Source organism: Aethalodelphis obliquidens, unplaced genomic scaffold (assembly GCF_003676395.1).
Source record: "Aethalodelphis obliquidens isolate GAN/ISIS:26980383/991018 unplaced genomic scaffold, ASM367639v1 scaffold86, whole genome shotgun sequence".
Lineage (NCBI taxonomy): Eukaryota > Metazoa > Chordata > Mammalia > Artiodactyla > Delphinidae > Aethalodelphis > Aethalodelphis obliquidens.
In genome coordinates, this window is record NW_020838030.1 from 619,426 (window position 1) to 635,514 (window position 16,089).

Here is a 16,089-nt window from a genome sequence, read left to right on the forward strand (position 1 = left end):
AAGTTCTGCACCCAGCTGAGCAGTCATTAATGTTACTTCTTTTGGGTCACACCACTGACACCACAGTAACGGCCGGTCAGGCCCTACTTAACCACGGGACCTGGCGTGGAGGAAAGTTTGCCCCAGTCCTTGTACCACCCCCCCACCTAACGTGTTTTCTTTTTTAAAATTCTATTTATTTGTTTTTGGCTGTGTTGGGTGTTCGTTGCTGCACGCGGGCTTTCTCTAGTTGCGGCAAGCGGGGGCTGCTCTTCGTTGCGGTGCGCGGGCTTCTCATTGCGGTAGCTTCTCTTGTTGTGGAGCACGGGCTCTAGGCGCACGGTCTCAGTAGTTGTGGCACACAGGCTCAGTAGTTGTGGCTCACGGTCTCTAGAGCGCAGGCTCAGTAGCTGTGGCACATGGGCTCAGTTGCTCTGCGGCAGGTGGGGACTTCCCGGACCAGGGCTCGAACGCGTGTCCCCTGCATTGGCAGGCGGACTCCCAACCACTGCACCACGAGTCCCCTAATGTGTTTTCTGAGTGCCTGACCTTACACTCTCAAAAGTGAGCGAGAATCGTTTAAGGGATTGCTGGGGATGGAAAGGTTGTGGTGACATCACGTGCCTGTCCCCAAGGAAGGACATGCCTGACCCAGATACACCCCCTCGGCGTGGCTGTGGCTTCCCATGCGTGGGGTGGGAGGAGTGACCCTTCCTTGGCCTCAGACCCCGGGGGGTCCCACAGGGATGGTGGAGCCTGAGCACATGGCTAGGTAGCCCACCACGACCTGGGCTCAGACCCCCATAGTGCTCTCCCTGCTCCTGGCGTCAGGAGAGGCCTTCCCATCGCTGTGGGAGAGGATCTCCCTCATGTAGGCTTATCTGTGTCTGAGGGGGTCCCTGCATGGTCATTGCAGGGCTGGGGACTCCATGCCACCAAGGCTGCCTCACGCCCCATCTTTTTTGTCTCTGCTTTTCTCTGTGAGTCTGGATGATTTTCTCAAAATGACTTAAATGTGCCCACCCTCAACTCACAGTTTCTTGCCACCAGAGTTGGTCTGTGTTTTCTTCTAGTTCCAGTTCAAAATCCTGGGGAAGAGCTCTGATTGGCCCAGTTTGGGGTGGGGGAGCTCTGATTGGCTGAGCTGAGGGTGAAGAACTCTGATGGGCCCAGTTTGTTGGGGGAGAGCTCTGATTGGCCCAGCTTGGGCAAACCTCCTCTCTGGGCCAGTCAGTTGGCTGTGGCTAGGGGTGGGGTCACTTAGTCCTGACAGTGACTGCAGCTCCAGCTGGTCCCTAAGGATGAGCATTGAATGAAGCCGGCTGCCACCCCAGGAGGTGTCCACTGCAGGAACAAAGTTCAGTAACTCCAGAGACTCAGATGTTCTAGGAATCTGGTCAGTGACACATACAGCACAGTTGCTACTCTTGCTTCCTCGTCACAGCTGTCAGGAGTGTTCTGGTTGCAGGTGATAGAAAGTACGACTTTAGCAAAAATGTCTTGGGACTAAAATGTACAATGGCTGACTTCAGGCTTGGCTGTATCTGTGGGCTCTAGAGATGCTGTGAGGGCTCTGTCTCCATCCTCCATGTTGGTTATTCTCAGGCGGGCTCTGCCATGTGGCAGTCGGGGTGGCCCAGCAGCTCCAGGCTCCCTCCCTTCGGCCCAGGGGCTTCACCGTGGGCCCGCGCAACTGGGTTACAGGACCATCCCTCACCAGTCATTGTGAAGGAGGAAGGAGCCTCTGATTGGCCATTCTGTGGGCCACGTAGCCTGAAGAGTGGGAAAGTTGGGGTTCTCTTACCAGGAGGAGGGGGCAGAGAGCCGCACAGCATCGCCAGCCTGCTTTCCATAAACGGCCCCCACATTTCCTTCCCCGTCCCCATTTCACGTGGTGGACCCATCACGAGGGAACGTGAGGATGTCCCAGTGTGAGTAGAGGCAGCTCTTCACCACCTGGGGTAGTTCCTGTTAGAATGGGGAGTTGGAGGTTGGGGTTGGCACTGCGGGGTCCTGGTCTCCAGCCCAGCCATACTTAAGTCCAAGTGGTCGGGAACTCCACGTACAGAACGCAGGGAGGTCAAAAGAGGCAGCCATGAACTCTGAGGAAAGGTTTCCCTGAAGAGGGAGTACTGAGCTGGGTTTTTAGGGATGAACAGGAGTTTGCTCAGGGACAGAAGGGTGTGCCTGGCAGAGGGAACAAAGGAATGGGCAGACTTGAGGAGCTGTGAAAGATTTAGAGGACCTAGGGCAGGTCATTTATTTTTTATACTGACTGTGTATTGAATGCCTGTTGTTTGCCCGGTGAGGTGCTGGGGTCTTTACGTCCCTCCTTGAGTCCTCCCCATGTTGCTGGGAGGCCATTGTGATTGGGCCCATGAGCAGATGGGAGTGTGTCTGTTCCAGGGTCATGTGCTCTGAGCCGCCCGGCAGTCTGGGGGGAGCTGGGTTCACATTCGAACCCTGACCTCTGGGGCCCAGGGCTTGATCCCACTTGCTGCCCATCTCTGCTCCGGCTGGGGCGGCTGATGGCGTTGGGGGCCCTACGGTCATGCCACAGCCTGGGCTAGACCCCGCGTTTGGCTGCGCACCAGCTGCCCTGCTGGCAGCCTTGAGAAATTCCTAAATTTCAGGGCCATGCGAACGAATAGGGGCGCTGGCCTGGCAAAGGCGCGAGAGAGTTGCAGAGCTTCCCTGGCTGAGCACTCTGTGAGGCTCAGAGGACACGTGAGATGGGGCTTCTGTCTGAAGGGTGGACAGCGGTGGTCACGCTGTGAGGCTCCCAGCTCAGCCCCTGGCTTGCCAGGGGGCCTTAGGCAAGTTTTTCTCCGTCTTTGAAGGCCCTTAGGGGTTGAGTGTTGGTGACACTCACATTTATAACTCATCTCGTGTCCTGTGTCAGCCCTGTGCTGGGGCCGTACAAATTACTCAGTCCACCCAACCCCACCCTGCCACCCACCAAAAGCATCTGAGTGCCCGTGTGGGCCAGACCCCGGGTCAGGGCTGAGCAGGAGAGCAGGGTCCCTGCCTCAGTCTCATCCATGTGAGATATCAGCTCCTAGCGGGGGAGGGAACCTGCCAGCCTCAGCCCCAGTGAGCATCCCGTCTGGTTAGAGAGGAGGTGGTAGCAGAGTGCGCCTCGCAGGGCGCTGCGTGAGCCTCGCTGAGGGGGTGTTGGCAGGGCTGCCTGCGCTGAGGCTGGACAGGACCCGTGATGCCTTAGGCGCTGACGGGCTCCAGTGCAGCTGTGAACCCGGCAGCAGGAAGCAAGTCCTGGGTTCTAGGAAGCAGCGTGATCTGGGCAGAAGGTCAAGGTCAGGGGCTTCGGGGACTAGGGACCCCCTGCCCCTGCTGGGGCTGGAGAAGGGACAGGACCCACCAGGTAAGGGCGGCCCAGCATGCACGTGCATGCACACGCAGGCTCACTCTCACACACACACACTCACACACATACATGCCTAAACACGCCTCACGTGCACACACCTGCCCACACTCACACAGACTTAGATTTCACTTACACACCCAAACTCCCCCCCCACCCCGACCCCCGGTCCCCCGGCGCTCACACGGACCCGCATGTACACGCACCTCTCACGCAGGGACCCTTGGTCTTTCAGCTTCCCTTGAAAACACATCTTGTATCCAAAGGAGAAGGAAAAGAGACCGCAGGAGACGGTCTGCGTGAGCTCAGAGGTAGGGTGAGGACGGGGTCCGGGCCCCGTTCTGGGGACTCCCTCACCTCCTGGAGTGGTTTCTTAGTGTAGATGGAGCCCTGGACTCAAATCCAGGATCTGGAGGAGTGAGAAGGGGCCGTGCCAGGGTTTGGGAGGCCCTGGAGGAGGGTTGGACCCCAAAGTTTATCTCCCACCTTTGTCTTCCTTTCAGGGGAAGAATTAAATCCCCCGAAGACCAGTTTATTCTGTGAGGGGGTGATGGGTGAACCCATTCTCGGTGCCTGGTGCGGAGGAGGGGCCCCTCCCGCGGGGACCTAGTAGATGATCCCCTTCACCAGGAGAAGCTTGCTCTTCCCCGAGCTCTTAGTAACAGAGCGTTGACGCTTGTTGACTAGCATCTGCTGAACTGACCACGTAGATTTGTCTTCTAGTGCATGGCATTGACTTGTTGGTTTGCACTACGTTTGCGTTCCTGAGGTAAACCCTGTTTGGACACAGTGTATTGTTATCCCTGTAATATGCTGCTGGGGTCGATTTCCTGCTATGTGACTTAGGGCCTGGCAGCTAGATTCCTAAGTGAGACTGGCCTCTACCTTCCTCTTGGAGTACCACGTCTGCTTTTGGTATCAGGACTTTCCTAGTCGCATAAAATGGCGGGAGGACCCCCCTTCCTTTTTCTAGATGTTGGAACAAGTTTTTAACAGGGTGGGAATTATCGTCCGCTCTGACTGTACCCTGTCTTGGGTTGGCCTCTGTAGATACTTTTAAATTTCATCCCACAGCGCCCTGTGAGGGGAACGTGATGCTTCTCGTTGAACAGACGGGCAAGGTGAGGCTCAGAGAGCCGGAGCCTCTGCTCCGTGGTCAGACAGCACGTGGCGGCTCCGCTGGGCTGTGAGCGCAGGCCAGTCTCACTCTCCCTGGGCCTGTGCTTTTCCCGCTGCTCACCACGGCGCAAGGATCGTCTGAGATGCTGGCCTGCAGGAGAGCCGTTGCCCTTGCTCTGGGTTTTCCAGGGAGGCTGGGAAGAGCACTGATGGCGCATCAGGAGAGCTGGCCTTGCTCCGCTCACCATCCGCTGGCCCACCCGCCATCCGTGCATCCGCTTGTCCATTACCCGCCCAGTCGGCCAGCCGTCCTTCAGCCCTTTGTCCCCGTGCGGATGCACCCGCCATTAACCCACCTTCCCGTCCACGCCTCCTCCATCTCGTCACCCATCGTTCCACCCACCCACCTGCCCATCTATTAGACATTTATCCACAGGCTGGTTACTCATCCAGCCACTTTTCCACCTTCCCATCCATCTGTCCTCCATCTGCCATCCATTTACTCACCATTTATCCATGACGGGACCACCATCCATCTGACACCCAACCATCTCTTCATCAACGATCCATCCACCTACCAGTTCACTTCATCAACGATCCACGACCCATCCACCTACCAGTTCACTTAACCATCCGCTGGCCACTTTCTCCTCCATCTGTCTTCCACGTGATACCCACCCACTCATCTGTCCACTCATCCACGCATCCATCTTTGCGTCCATCCATCCATCCACCTGCCCTCGGGGCTTGGCCTTAAGGTAGGGGGCAGGGTTTGGGTGTGGAGAGATTCAGGAGGGAGGGCACCCTGGTTTGGGATAATGATACAAACCAAGATCAGGAGTTGGGAACCAGAGTCTTCGAGGTTAGCGGGAATTGGGTGTATGGAGGGCGACGGAAGGAAATGGAAAGAAAAGGTGGGAGGGAGAGATAGGTGGGAGCTAGATGGTGAAGGACTTAGAATGCCACCCTTAGGAGTTTTCACTTTATCCTTGGTCCAAGGGTATTCAACCCGGCGTCCATGAGTGAGTTCCAGGGAGTCTGTAAGACCCCTAAAATGATAGGCAACACTTTTTTTTTTATATATAAGCCCATATATCTGTTAAGACTCTTGGTTGCAAGTTGCAAGTGGCAGAAAACCTGTTCCAAGTTAGCTTGAGCAAAATGGTTGCTTGAGCAAAAAGTTGCTTAAGCAACTTTGTCATTGCAAAGTTCAGCTTTTCAGTTAGCTTCAGGTATGGCTGGATCTAGGTACTCAGCAGCTGTCACTGTGACTCTGTTACCTTGGCTTTTCCTTTTCCCTTTTTATTTTTTGAGTTGACTCCAGCCTCAGACAGTCTCCGGCTGACAACAGGATGGCTTCAGGGACCCTCAAGGTTAAATCATCTCTTGTCTGATACAGTGGGAACAAGAGACCATTTGCCTGATGTCTCACTTGAATTGGGTCTCACGGGCTCAGGTTGGCCTCGTGTCCATCCCTGAGTTAGGCATTGTTGCGAGAGGAATGAGAAACACCGATTGGCCTGACAGTTGAGTGGTGTGGACCCCAGAATGAAATCCAGGGGCCCTTCTTGGAAGGAGGGTGAATGTGCGATGGGTGATGAGAAACCACCCCATGTCCACTACTAAGCTTTGTTCACACTTTCCTCTTTTGGTGGACGTGGGTAGATTACCCAAGGGCCAGAGGTGGTAGGGAACCATCAGGATTTCGAGCAGGGTGGGAGGACATCAGACGAGAAGTCGTCGGCAGGCAGGACCACGGGCAAGCTGGATGCCTGTCTGGGGCCGGGTGGAGGGTATTGGGGACGCAGGAGGGGAGAGCAGTGAGCTCAGCCTTGGCCACGGGCAGGACGGTTTCTCATCACTCTGCCCAAAGAGTGTTTCTTCTCTCCAGAGTCATGACTTGTGGGGAAGGAAAATATCGCTCCCTCCTGTGCCAAAAGCAACATTTTCTTTTCTCAAAGGTTGATTATAAGTCACGGACATTCATCTGTGTAATTTTTCACCTGTTTATGTTGATAATGAGATTAGTGATTACATATGCAGGGTCACTTCTCACCCAGGGTTTAAGGAGCTTTTTATTCATTTTACTTATTTTTTCTTTATTAGCTAAGAGGGGGAAGGGAAGGGAACAAAACCTCGCTGTTGTACTGGAAGGACGATTTTCCCAGTGTTTTCATGCTCACCCATGGAGGGTCCCCAGGGGCCCATGAGCGTGAGGACACGGGCCACCAGCACCCTCTGTGCATTCCACCTGGGCCTGACTGCTGTCAGCGCTTTGCATCCAGGGTTGGCCTGAGACCCGGTGTCCCTGTGCTCTGGACCCAGCCCCCCAGCCCCCCCTCGGGGGTCTCAGGCCAGCCCCCTGTGCCCTCAGCCTTGCCCGCTCTCCCCAGGCCAGACTTGTCGTTTTGCAAACGATCGCATCAATTATTGAGATTTTTGCCCATGAGGAAATGAAGGAAAATAAGTATTTAATGGTGGAAGCCAGGCTTGATCACTTTTCTTGCGGTGATTTGTGATTGTTTTTCATATCCCTCCCCTCCTATCCATTTCTTCTGCCAAGAAGTCTCTGGCCTCTGCTCTGTTTCCTTTTTCTGGACTATTATAATAGGCTCTTTTCTTTTAAAAGTCTCTGCTCTTGTGAAAAAATACATATAAAAACATACAAAAAGTACATGGAAGTCAGCGTACACCCGCCCCCCATTGCCCTAACCCCAGCACCCTCCCCCCTCCGCGGTCTTTTCCCCATCTCCCCCCCCCCACCACCACCACCGCAGGTGCCGTACTCCCTCCGTGATGTTAAGGTGTTACCCAGCTCTGCGCTTCCTGGGGCTGGAATCTTCCTCCGCCTTCCTGAGGACTTCCCAGCGTGCTGTGGCCCATTGGTGCACTGCCCCCGCCCCGTTGGAACAGTGTCCACACCGTCAAGACACTTTGCTACATTCTCTGGGGCCCTGGGCGTGGGTGACTGACTGACCGGTGTCCTCCTCTGACCTTGTCTCCTTCCTTAATTTTCATGCCCTGCGCCCCTTTCCCTCTTGCTGCCCACCTCACCTCCTCCCGCTCCCTTCTTTGTTCCTTGCAATGCCGGCCGCAGTGGGTCCGGCTGGTTCATGCCTCAGGGCCTTTGCCCATGCTATTACCTCTGCCTGGGATGCCTTTCCCAGTTCCTTGCACGGCCGCCGCATCTGCGCCAGGCAAGTCTCAGCCGAAGCGTCACCTCCTCAGTGAGGGCTTCTCTGCCCGCTCTTGCCAGGGGCGGGCCCCAGGCCCTGTCCCTCACAGCCTCCTTACTATCTTCTTACTTACTTGTTCTTTGTCTCTTCTCTTCACCAGGATGTTGGCCACACGGGGGGAGGGCCTCTATGGGTCTTGTTCACCGCCACATCGCAGTACCTGCTGTGGGGACTGGCAGGTAGCAGGTGTGTGATGAATATCGACAAACTGAAGGCCTCTGGCTGTGCTCCCCTGGCCGGGCAGACCTGGCTTCGTGTCTGCGCACCACCTTTTACTGATGGTGTGACCGGGGGCAGGTCATGTATCCTGTCTGGGCCTGAGTTTCCTTATCTGCAGAGCATGGTTAAATGAAATCAACATCCCTAGAAGCTCTCAGGCCAGCGCTTGGCATCTTGTCGGTGCCGAGGAAGTGATAGTTAATATGAACCTGATCAACAGCTAAAATCCCTCCTAAGTTTCTGTGCCAAGAACACGTTTATTATTTTCCCCAGTGAATTAGATGACTTCCTCTTATCATACAAGGAGCACCAGGTCATCCTCTAATTTCCCTTTTGGCCTTGGGTGCCAGGAAGCTGACCACGATGGGGAGGTCTCAGGGGCAGCTCTTGTTTCCTGTTGGGTCTTCAGTGCAGCACTGTTTTTCCTTTCCGCTCTCTGCTCTTTGATTACTCACTCTTGGCTCCACAGTGCACGTTTTATTACTTTTTACTGTAGTAAAATACATACAAAACTGACCCTCTTAGCCATTTTTTAGAAATTTTAATTTATTTTTGGCTGTGTTGGGTCTTTGTTGCTGCGCACAGGCTTTCTCTAGTTGCGGCGAGCGGGGGCTACTCTTTGTTGCGGTGCGCAGGCTTCTCATTGCGGTGGCTTCTCTTGTTGCGGAGCACGGGCTCTAGGCGTATGCGCTTCAGTAGTTGTGGCATACGGCCTCAGCAGTTGTGGCTCGCGGGCTCTGGAGCACAGGCTCAGTAGTTGTGGCGCACGGGCTTTGTTGCTCCACGGCATGTGGAATCTTCCCGGACCAGGGCTCGAACCCGTGTCCCCTGCATTGGCAGGCGGATTCTTAACCACTGCACCACCAGGGAAGTCCCAGAACGTCCTTTTTAAGGCTGAGTAATATTCCATTGTGTAGAGAGACCACATTTTGTTTATCCACTCATTTGTTGATGGACACTTGGGTTACCTCTGCCTTTGGGCCACTGTGAATAATGCTGCTATGAACATCGGTGTGCAGATACTATTTTTAGTACATTACTTTCTTACCTTTCTGAGCCTGGGGTGATCTCAGCCCAGATTAGAAATTAAAGCTAGGTTTGGGGATTGTTTCTAGGAGCAGACTCTCTGACCTGCTGTTGCAGGGGTGAGTGTATGTGTGTGTGGCAGAGCCTGTGCCCCCGCTGGTGCCCGGGCTGGTTCCTCCTCCTGGTGCACTCGTCCCCCAGCTGCGGCTAGCGGCTCACACCTGCGCGGTTCTTCAGACGCCCTTGGCCAACAGGTGTTGGTTCCCCTCATGGGCGCAGGAGGTGTTCCCCCCGCTTCGTCCCACTGCCAGCCTTGGCCAATGACCCACTGATGTCCCTGAGTGGGATGAGCCCTGGGGTGCCAGTCACATTGCAGAACCCCCCCTCCCCAACCACGTTGCAGGCTGGTGTCGGACTTCAGCTGAGACCACATCTTTGCCATCCTGTTTCCCGTTCCCTTCTCCCAGGGGTTCTCCCAATAAACCACATGCTCAGGACCCCATCTCAGGCTCTGCTTCTGGGAGGTCCCGGCTTCAGACAGTGTGTAATTAACCCGAGCGTCCCGTGGTTGTGCGGCTGTGGGGATGCCGCTGGATTCTGATGCGATTGACCTTTGAGCCCACCTGGGTAGGAGCGGGCTCCTTGGAGGGGGCACAATTCCCAGTGTCTGCCACTTACAGGAGAGACAGGTCCTAACCCAGGAAACCAGGCCGTTCAGGCAGTGGCTTTGGGCCAGGGGGAGCAGGAACTCCTACCTCCCCTGGGCCTCCCTCCTTTGTGTGTAGACAGGAGAGGCCCAGGAGGGTTCCAGAGGATAGAGGGGAACAGGGGAGCCCAGTGATGCCGCTGGAGAGTGAGCGTGGACCAGTGATACCCCGCCACCAGGCCCAGCTTCTGATTTTCCTAGAGAAGTTGGGAATCCAACTTAGGTGTAAAATATTCTGATTTTAAGTGTTATGACATTAAATCAATTATAAATTAATAGCATCGCAATGTTTTAATAACAGACACTAATTTCAAAAGTGCCGTGTGGGCCCCCAAACACACTCCATAGACAGACGGCCAGGCGGCTGGTTGGTGACCACCCTCTGGCTGGACTTGGGGGCAGCGGGCAGCCGTCTGGGCAGGCTTCTGGGAGAAGCTGGGAGCGGCACCGCCCTCAGAGATGGCGGCCGGCGGGCCAGGTGGTCCTGATGACTCGCGTGCTTGTAACTGGTGTGTCTACAGGGTCCTGAGTGTCTATATCCCTTCTGTCATCCCCAGCTGCTTGAGAATCTGTGTTTGGCTGTAGCTGCCTCTTGTTTAAAAGATAGATCCCCTGCAAACATTTTTAATGTTTTGAAACCACACCAGCACCAACCTGAGACTTTGTTCTTGTCTGGGGCTGCCCAGCAAAGATGTAGGATGCCCAGTTAAATTGGAATTTCAGAGAAGTGGTGAATAAGTATCTCCCAAATATTGCACAGGACATACTTAATGCTAAATCATGATGCACTGTTTATCTGAAATTCCTCTGTAACTGCATGTCTTGTATTTTTATTTGCTAGCTCTGGCAAGCCTATTCTTGTCAGAATCAGAAGGCTCAGAGAACCAGGAAAGGAAGAATTTCCTTCACCTTGTGATTCGGTGTCACGTGAGGCCAGACCCCACGTTCGGTAGTGGTGGCACTGGTGATCAGTCAGTGCCCCAGGGCCACGAGGGGGGCACCAGGGTGGCCTTGCTTCTGGGGCCTTCTCTGGGTGGCCACTGAGGTTCATTATCAGGACGGGGTCACTTACTGTAGGGACGTGTATCTGTGTTTGCGGGCGGGAGCAGTGAGGGCGGCAGAGGTGCGGTCAGCTCTGACCGCCAGCCCCCCTTGCCCGGGCGCCCTGGGGTGGGGGAGGGAGGGAGGATACGGGACGGTGGGCGTGTCTTGCACAGAGCCCTCAGCCTCCTGTCTCCCTGGACACTCCCGGGAAGAGACCCTTGCTGAGTGTGCCCCTGCCCCGTCCTCCCACATCCTGGTTGTGAGACGCTGACCCCGGCCTACGTGAGAAGCCCGCTGCCCCCACCCTAGCAGGGCTCTGGCCAGCCAGGGCCTCCGCCACCTGCCCGCTCCTGCCTTAAGCCTGCTTCAGCTCCGCACAGCTGGATGCACCTCGGTGTGGTGTTGGGGGCTCCCATCTTGCTTCCCGTTTAAGGCTTGCTGTCTCCGTCTCTTGGTTGTGGAGCGTGAAGCCCGGAGAGGATGCCCAGACGCCCGTCACCGGCTTTCACTGCTGGGCACGGTTGGCTGCGTGGCCTTTGTTTCGTGCTGAGTGTGTGAGGGCACATCGCAGGCTTGGTGGTACTCAGAGTGTCAGTCTTTCAGAAGCACCCCCGTCTGCAGCTGTCGGAGCTCGCGGAATGATGCTGTTCCTTCACGTCCCCTGGCCCGTGGCCCATCTCGGAGCCCGGTGTCTCTCAGCTGTCTGTTTGCTCCAGGTCCGAGCGGGAATCCCGCACGCGGTGGCTGTCACGTCTCAGGCCAGTGTGAACCCAGCACAGCATCTCCCCTGCCCACGTTTGCTGTGTGCCGAGGACTCGGGGCCCTTGTCCTTTAGAAGGTCCCCCCTGGACCCTCTGCTGGGGCTGCTTACTTGGGTCCCAGTGCTTGCGGGTCCAGCTGCCGCGTGACCAGCGGCCCGACACCTGGTGGTAGCGGTGTATTTGCTCAGGGGTTTAGGCAGGTGTGGCGTTGGGGACCCTGGTGGCATTTATACTAGTCTCCGGTCTGATGGGGGTGTCTGAAATGGCCTCATTCACATGCCAGTGTGTGACCAGCGGAAGTGCACACTGGGCTTGCAGGGTCTCCCGGGCAGGGTCCTCACCCGTTTTCCTGGTGGCTCAGGACTCCAGAGACCAAGGTGGAAGCTTGCCAGCTCCTGTGGGGGGGGTGTCGGCGTCCCTCTGCGTCCCCTGTGGGAGTGGTCACCATTCTGAGTCTCACTGGTTCATGGTTACAGCCCCCTGCCACCAGTCGCAGCAAAGGGGGGATGGGCTTGTGGGTTGGCTGGATGTGTTCGTGCCCTCACCTGAGCCCTCCTGCAGGCTAGTGGGGCTCCAGCGGGAGCTGTGGCCATGGGGGAGGGGGAGGAGTCATCACCAAACCCCTGCTCTGGAGGGAAGGAGCAAGGGAGGTGGGGAACCAATAACCTAACCCCTCTCCTGCCCTCTGACCCCCTGTCAGTGGTGGCCCCTGGGCACTGCGGGAGATTAGGAACGCAGTCTGAGGAGGGCAGCGCCCCTGTCCCTGCCGGTGCAGAGCCAGGTGGAGAAGGGCAGGGCAGGGAGTGGGTCTGGGGGCCGGTCACCGGCCTAGTGGCCTGTACCCGTGTCCTGTGTCCCCTCCACCAGCTGGACAAATACCCAGTGGCCGCATGGTGCAGAGTTCTCAGGGAAATGCACGGGGCAGGAGAGCTCGGCACTCACCCTGCACACATGTGTGGCCTGCTTGTGTACGTGCCCCTCTCCTGGTGTCCGCTCCAGGGCTCACAGAGGCCAGCTGGCACTGTAACAATCGTAGTCTTGTTAACGTGCGTGCATTACCCAGCTTCGTTCATCTGTGGGTGTCAGGAGATCCTGGGGGTCTTTCTCTGCGTCTGCCGGGTCCCCGATGAGCCCCTACCTCGGAGTGTGCGCCCCGTGACCCAGCCTCAGGCCCAGCCTCAGGGGTCTTTGTCACCACAGTCTGCCTGCCGGGGCTCCCCACTTCAGGGAGGTCAGGTCCCCTTTTTCAGCCCCTCCCGTCATGATTCCTCTTTTCATATTGGAGGGGGGCCGATTTGCAGAAACCACACATTCAGGGGGCCACTTCCTGCAGGGGCCGTGGGAAACAGCAGCTGGAGCCCCCCGGGAGGGGCATGTTTGAATCTGAGAACCAGCAATGTAGAGATTGTGCCCTCCTACTTCTCACTCGTATGCGTGTTCCCAGCCCCGCTAGCTTATCTCCAGGGATGGGGAGCTCCCTCCGCACCTGCAGCCTGGTCTGACTCTGACCTGGAGAAAGCTTTCCCCACGTGGAGCTGAGGTCTCTTGCCCTCCACCCTCCGTACACACCTGAGGGGCCATAACCCGTCCTGAGCAGCTGGGGAGATGTGCCAGGCGCCCCTGAGGCTGCTCTTCCCCAGGGTAGCCACCCCAAGGGACCCAGCCCCTCGCCACTGGGCCACCTCCTGCAGACACATCCCAGCCGGCCCCATCCCTCTCGAAGGTGGGCGCACCCCCTGCAGACTGACGGCGATTCTGAGCAGCATGCAGGGACCCGGACTTCCATTTTCCCAGCTGGAGACCACAGTGGGAATGACCATGGGGCTCCCAGTTCAGAGGTGAGCCTGGGGGGACCCAGAGCTCAAGCACGTCCAGCCACGTGTGAATGAGCAGAGAGTCCATGGCGTAGGCTTCGTGGGGAACCGGGAGGCCACACGCTGTATGACACCTCAGGGTGGCTGGGGCTCAGGAATTTTCCAGAGAAGTAAGAAGCTGGAATTTTCACGTGAGCATCTCCAATCTGTAAGTGCTGGTTACTAATTGAAAAGTAAAAGCTCACTGCGTGGGGGGCTTCCCTGGTGGCGCAGTGGTTGAGAATCCGCCTGCCAATGCAGGGGACATGGGTTCGAGCCCTGGTCTGGGAAGATCCCACACGTCGCGGAGCAACTAAGCCCGTGCGCCACAACTACTGAGCCCGTGCGCCACAACTACTGAAGCCTGCGCGGCTAGAGCCCGTGCTCCGCAACAAGAGAAGCCACGGCAATGAGAAGCCCGCGTTCCGCAACGAATAGTAGCCCCTGCTCACCGCAGCTAGGGAAAGCCCGCTCACAGCAACAGAGACCCAGTGCAGCCCAAAATAAATAAATTAAAATAAATAAAAATTTTTTAAAAAGCTCACTGCGTGGGACACACAGTGCATTCGTGGGCTAGGTAGTGCCCATGGGCCCCAACTATGACCTGAGGTGTGGTAGAGCCTCTCCACTGTGTACAGATGCAGAGCTGAGAGGCTCAGAGGGGGCAAGGGCCTTGCTCAGGGTTGCACAGCAAGTGAAAACGCCAAGCGGGGGGCCGATGTTCTCTGTCTTTCCTCCGGGCCTGGATTCACATGCTTGTGGGCCGTTTGTGACGGTAGGGGGTCCAAGGGCCAGGCCCCGCTGGGAGCCGTGTGTGGGCTGTGGCGGGAATACTGCCTCCTGGATGCAGGGTTCCTGTGAGTGTGTGATGAGGAGGAGTGGGGGGGCACGGGGGGGAGGAGCCTTCTTTCTTAAATGACACTGTTGAGGGCAGACTGGAGGGAGGGCCTTCGTCCCTCCCATTTCCGTGGTTTGTCATGGGGATCTTGGGCCTCTGTCCTACGGGGCCCTCCACCCTCCTGAGGCGGCCGTTCAGCTTGGGGGGGACATGCGTGTCAGCTCTTGTCCAGAGACGCCCCCCCTCTCGCCTCTTTCCGCGCCCAGCACAGGCTCTTGTCCCTGGAGGCGCCCTTACCATCCTCACCCGGACCATCTCTGGGCTTCTCAAACTCGACAAGGCCCAAACCAGGCTGCCCATCTCCCATGCAGGCCTGTGGCCCTCCTCCACGGCTTTCCCTGCCTCAAGAAGCCCCAGCTTTGTCCTTCCAGGTGTTCAGGCCCAAACTTCTGCTCATCTTGGACTCCCTTCCTCACCCCCACCCAGGCCGTCAGCACATCCCGCCACGTCCTCGCCCGTTGCCCATCTCTCGCCCACCTTCCCATTCTCAGCGCGGCAGCAGACGAACCCTTTAAGTAGAGCGTCCCATCAGGTCATTCCAGGCTCCAGGGCTTATCTGGGCATTACCACCCTGGCCCTTGCCCACTGGTTCCGCTGTAGTGGCCCCTGCTGCTCCCCACCTCCCTTGTGCAGTCCTGCCTCAGGCCCTTTGCACTTGCTGTTCCTGCCACCTGACGTGCTTTGCCTCCAGACATTCATGGGGCTGTGTTCACCAATTTGCTCAGGCCTCAGCTCAAATGCCACTTCCTTAGAGAAGCCTTGCTTGACCACCCTGGCCAAAATAGGCTCTCCCACACCCCGGCCTCTTCCTGTCCCGTTTCCTGGCTTTCATTCATTTATGTCTTCATTGTCCTCATGACTGGCTGGCGTTCAGTAGCCTCTGGAATTGCTCCGCGCACCAGAATGCCAGCGCTGGCAGAAGGTCCATGGGGCCTGCCTCACTTGCTGGTAAGCCCCAGTTCTGGAGGGTGCCGGCTTGGAGGGCCTGTGCCCTCAATCCTGGCTGACTGGCCTCGGAGGCAGACCTCCTCTCCTGCTGCGTGGCCGCTGAGTTGCTCCGTCACTGCCCTGCCCGACAGGGTCCTTGCGCTGCCGTCGCACTCTCCCCAGCTCAGCCAGGAGGCGGGCAGCACGATGGCTGCTTCTTTCTCCTCTCTGTTAAAGACTTTTAAGAAGTTCCTGTTGTTATATGTTTTAGGTTTGAAATTTACAAACTTAAAATAGTAGAGATCTCACTTTATTGTCTTTTTTTCTAAATCAGACAATCGTTGCAGTGACTGCAAATGATAGTGCAGCTTCGGGGCCGGGAATGGGTGGAGAGGGAGCCCTTGTCTGTGACTGAGGAGCATGCAGCCCAGGGGTGCAGGCCTGGCCCCAAGTCACACGGGTCCCAGGGCTGTGGGACTGGCGACTTTTGCGAGGATGGAGGTGGGGGGAGGAGCGAGGACAGTGAGAAGGTGACATTTGAGTGGCTTGTAGAGGGTAACAAGGAGGGGCTGCGGGAGGGTCATGCCAGGGCCCCTGGAGGGAGGGTTAGGGTGGCTCGCACAGGGAACCCAGACTGTTGCTTCCTGGTTGGGAAGCCAGGAAGCCATGCACATTGGGGTCAGCTGCTTTCAGATCACAGCGGCTTTGCAGAGAAAGGGCAGGAGTGGATGGTGGGGAGGGAGGTGGCAGGCGTGTTCCAGGGCAGATGGGGGTACAGCTCGAGCCAGGGCGAGGCTGCGGTGGTGGAGGGAAGTGGGCAGAGGGCAGAGAGCTGTTCACGCAGCTCAGTGGATGGGCGGGACTTGGTGTGTGTGTGTGTGTGTGTGTGTGTGTGTGTGTGTGTGTGTGTGTGTGTGTGTGTGTGTGTGTGTGTGTGTG

General features: G+C 56.9%; 1 protein-coding gene across 7 annotated transcripts in view; it reads left to right on the forward strand.

Moving 5' to 3' along the window:
* FBLN2 (fibulin 2) overlaps positions 1-16,089 on the forward strand; it is a 74,892-nt gene that overhangs the window by 7,900 nt on the left and 50,903 nt on the right. The gene's annotated exons all lie outside the window — the stretch shown is intronic.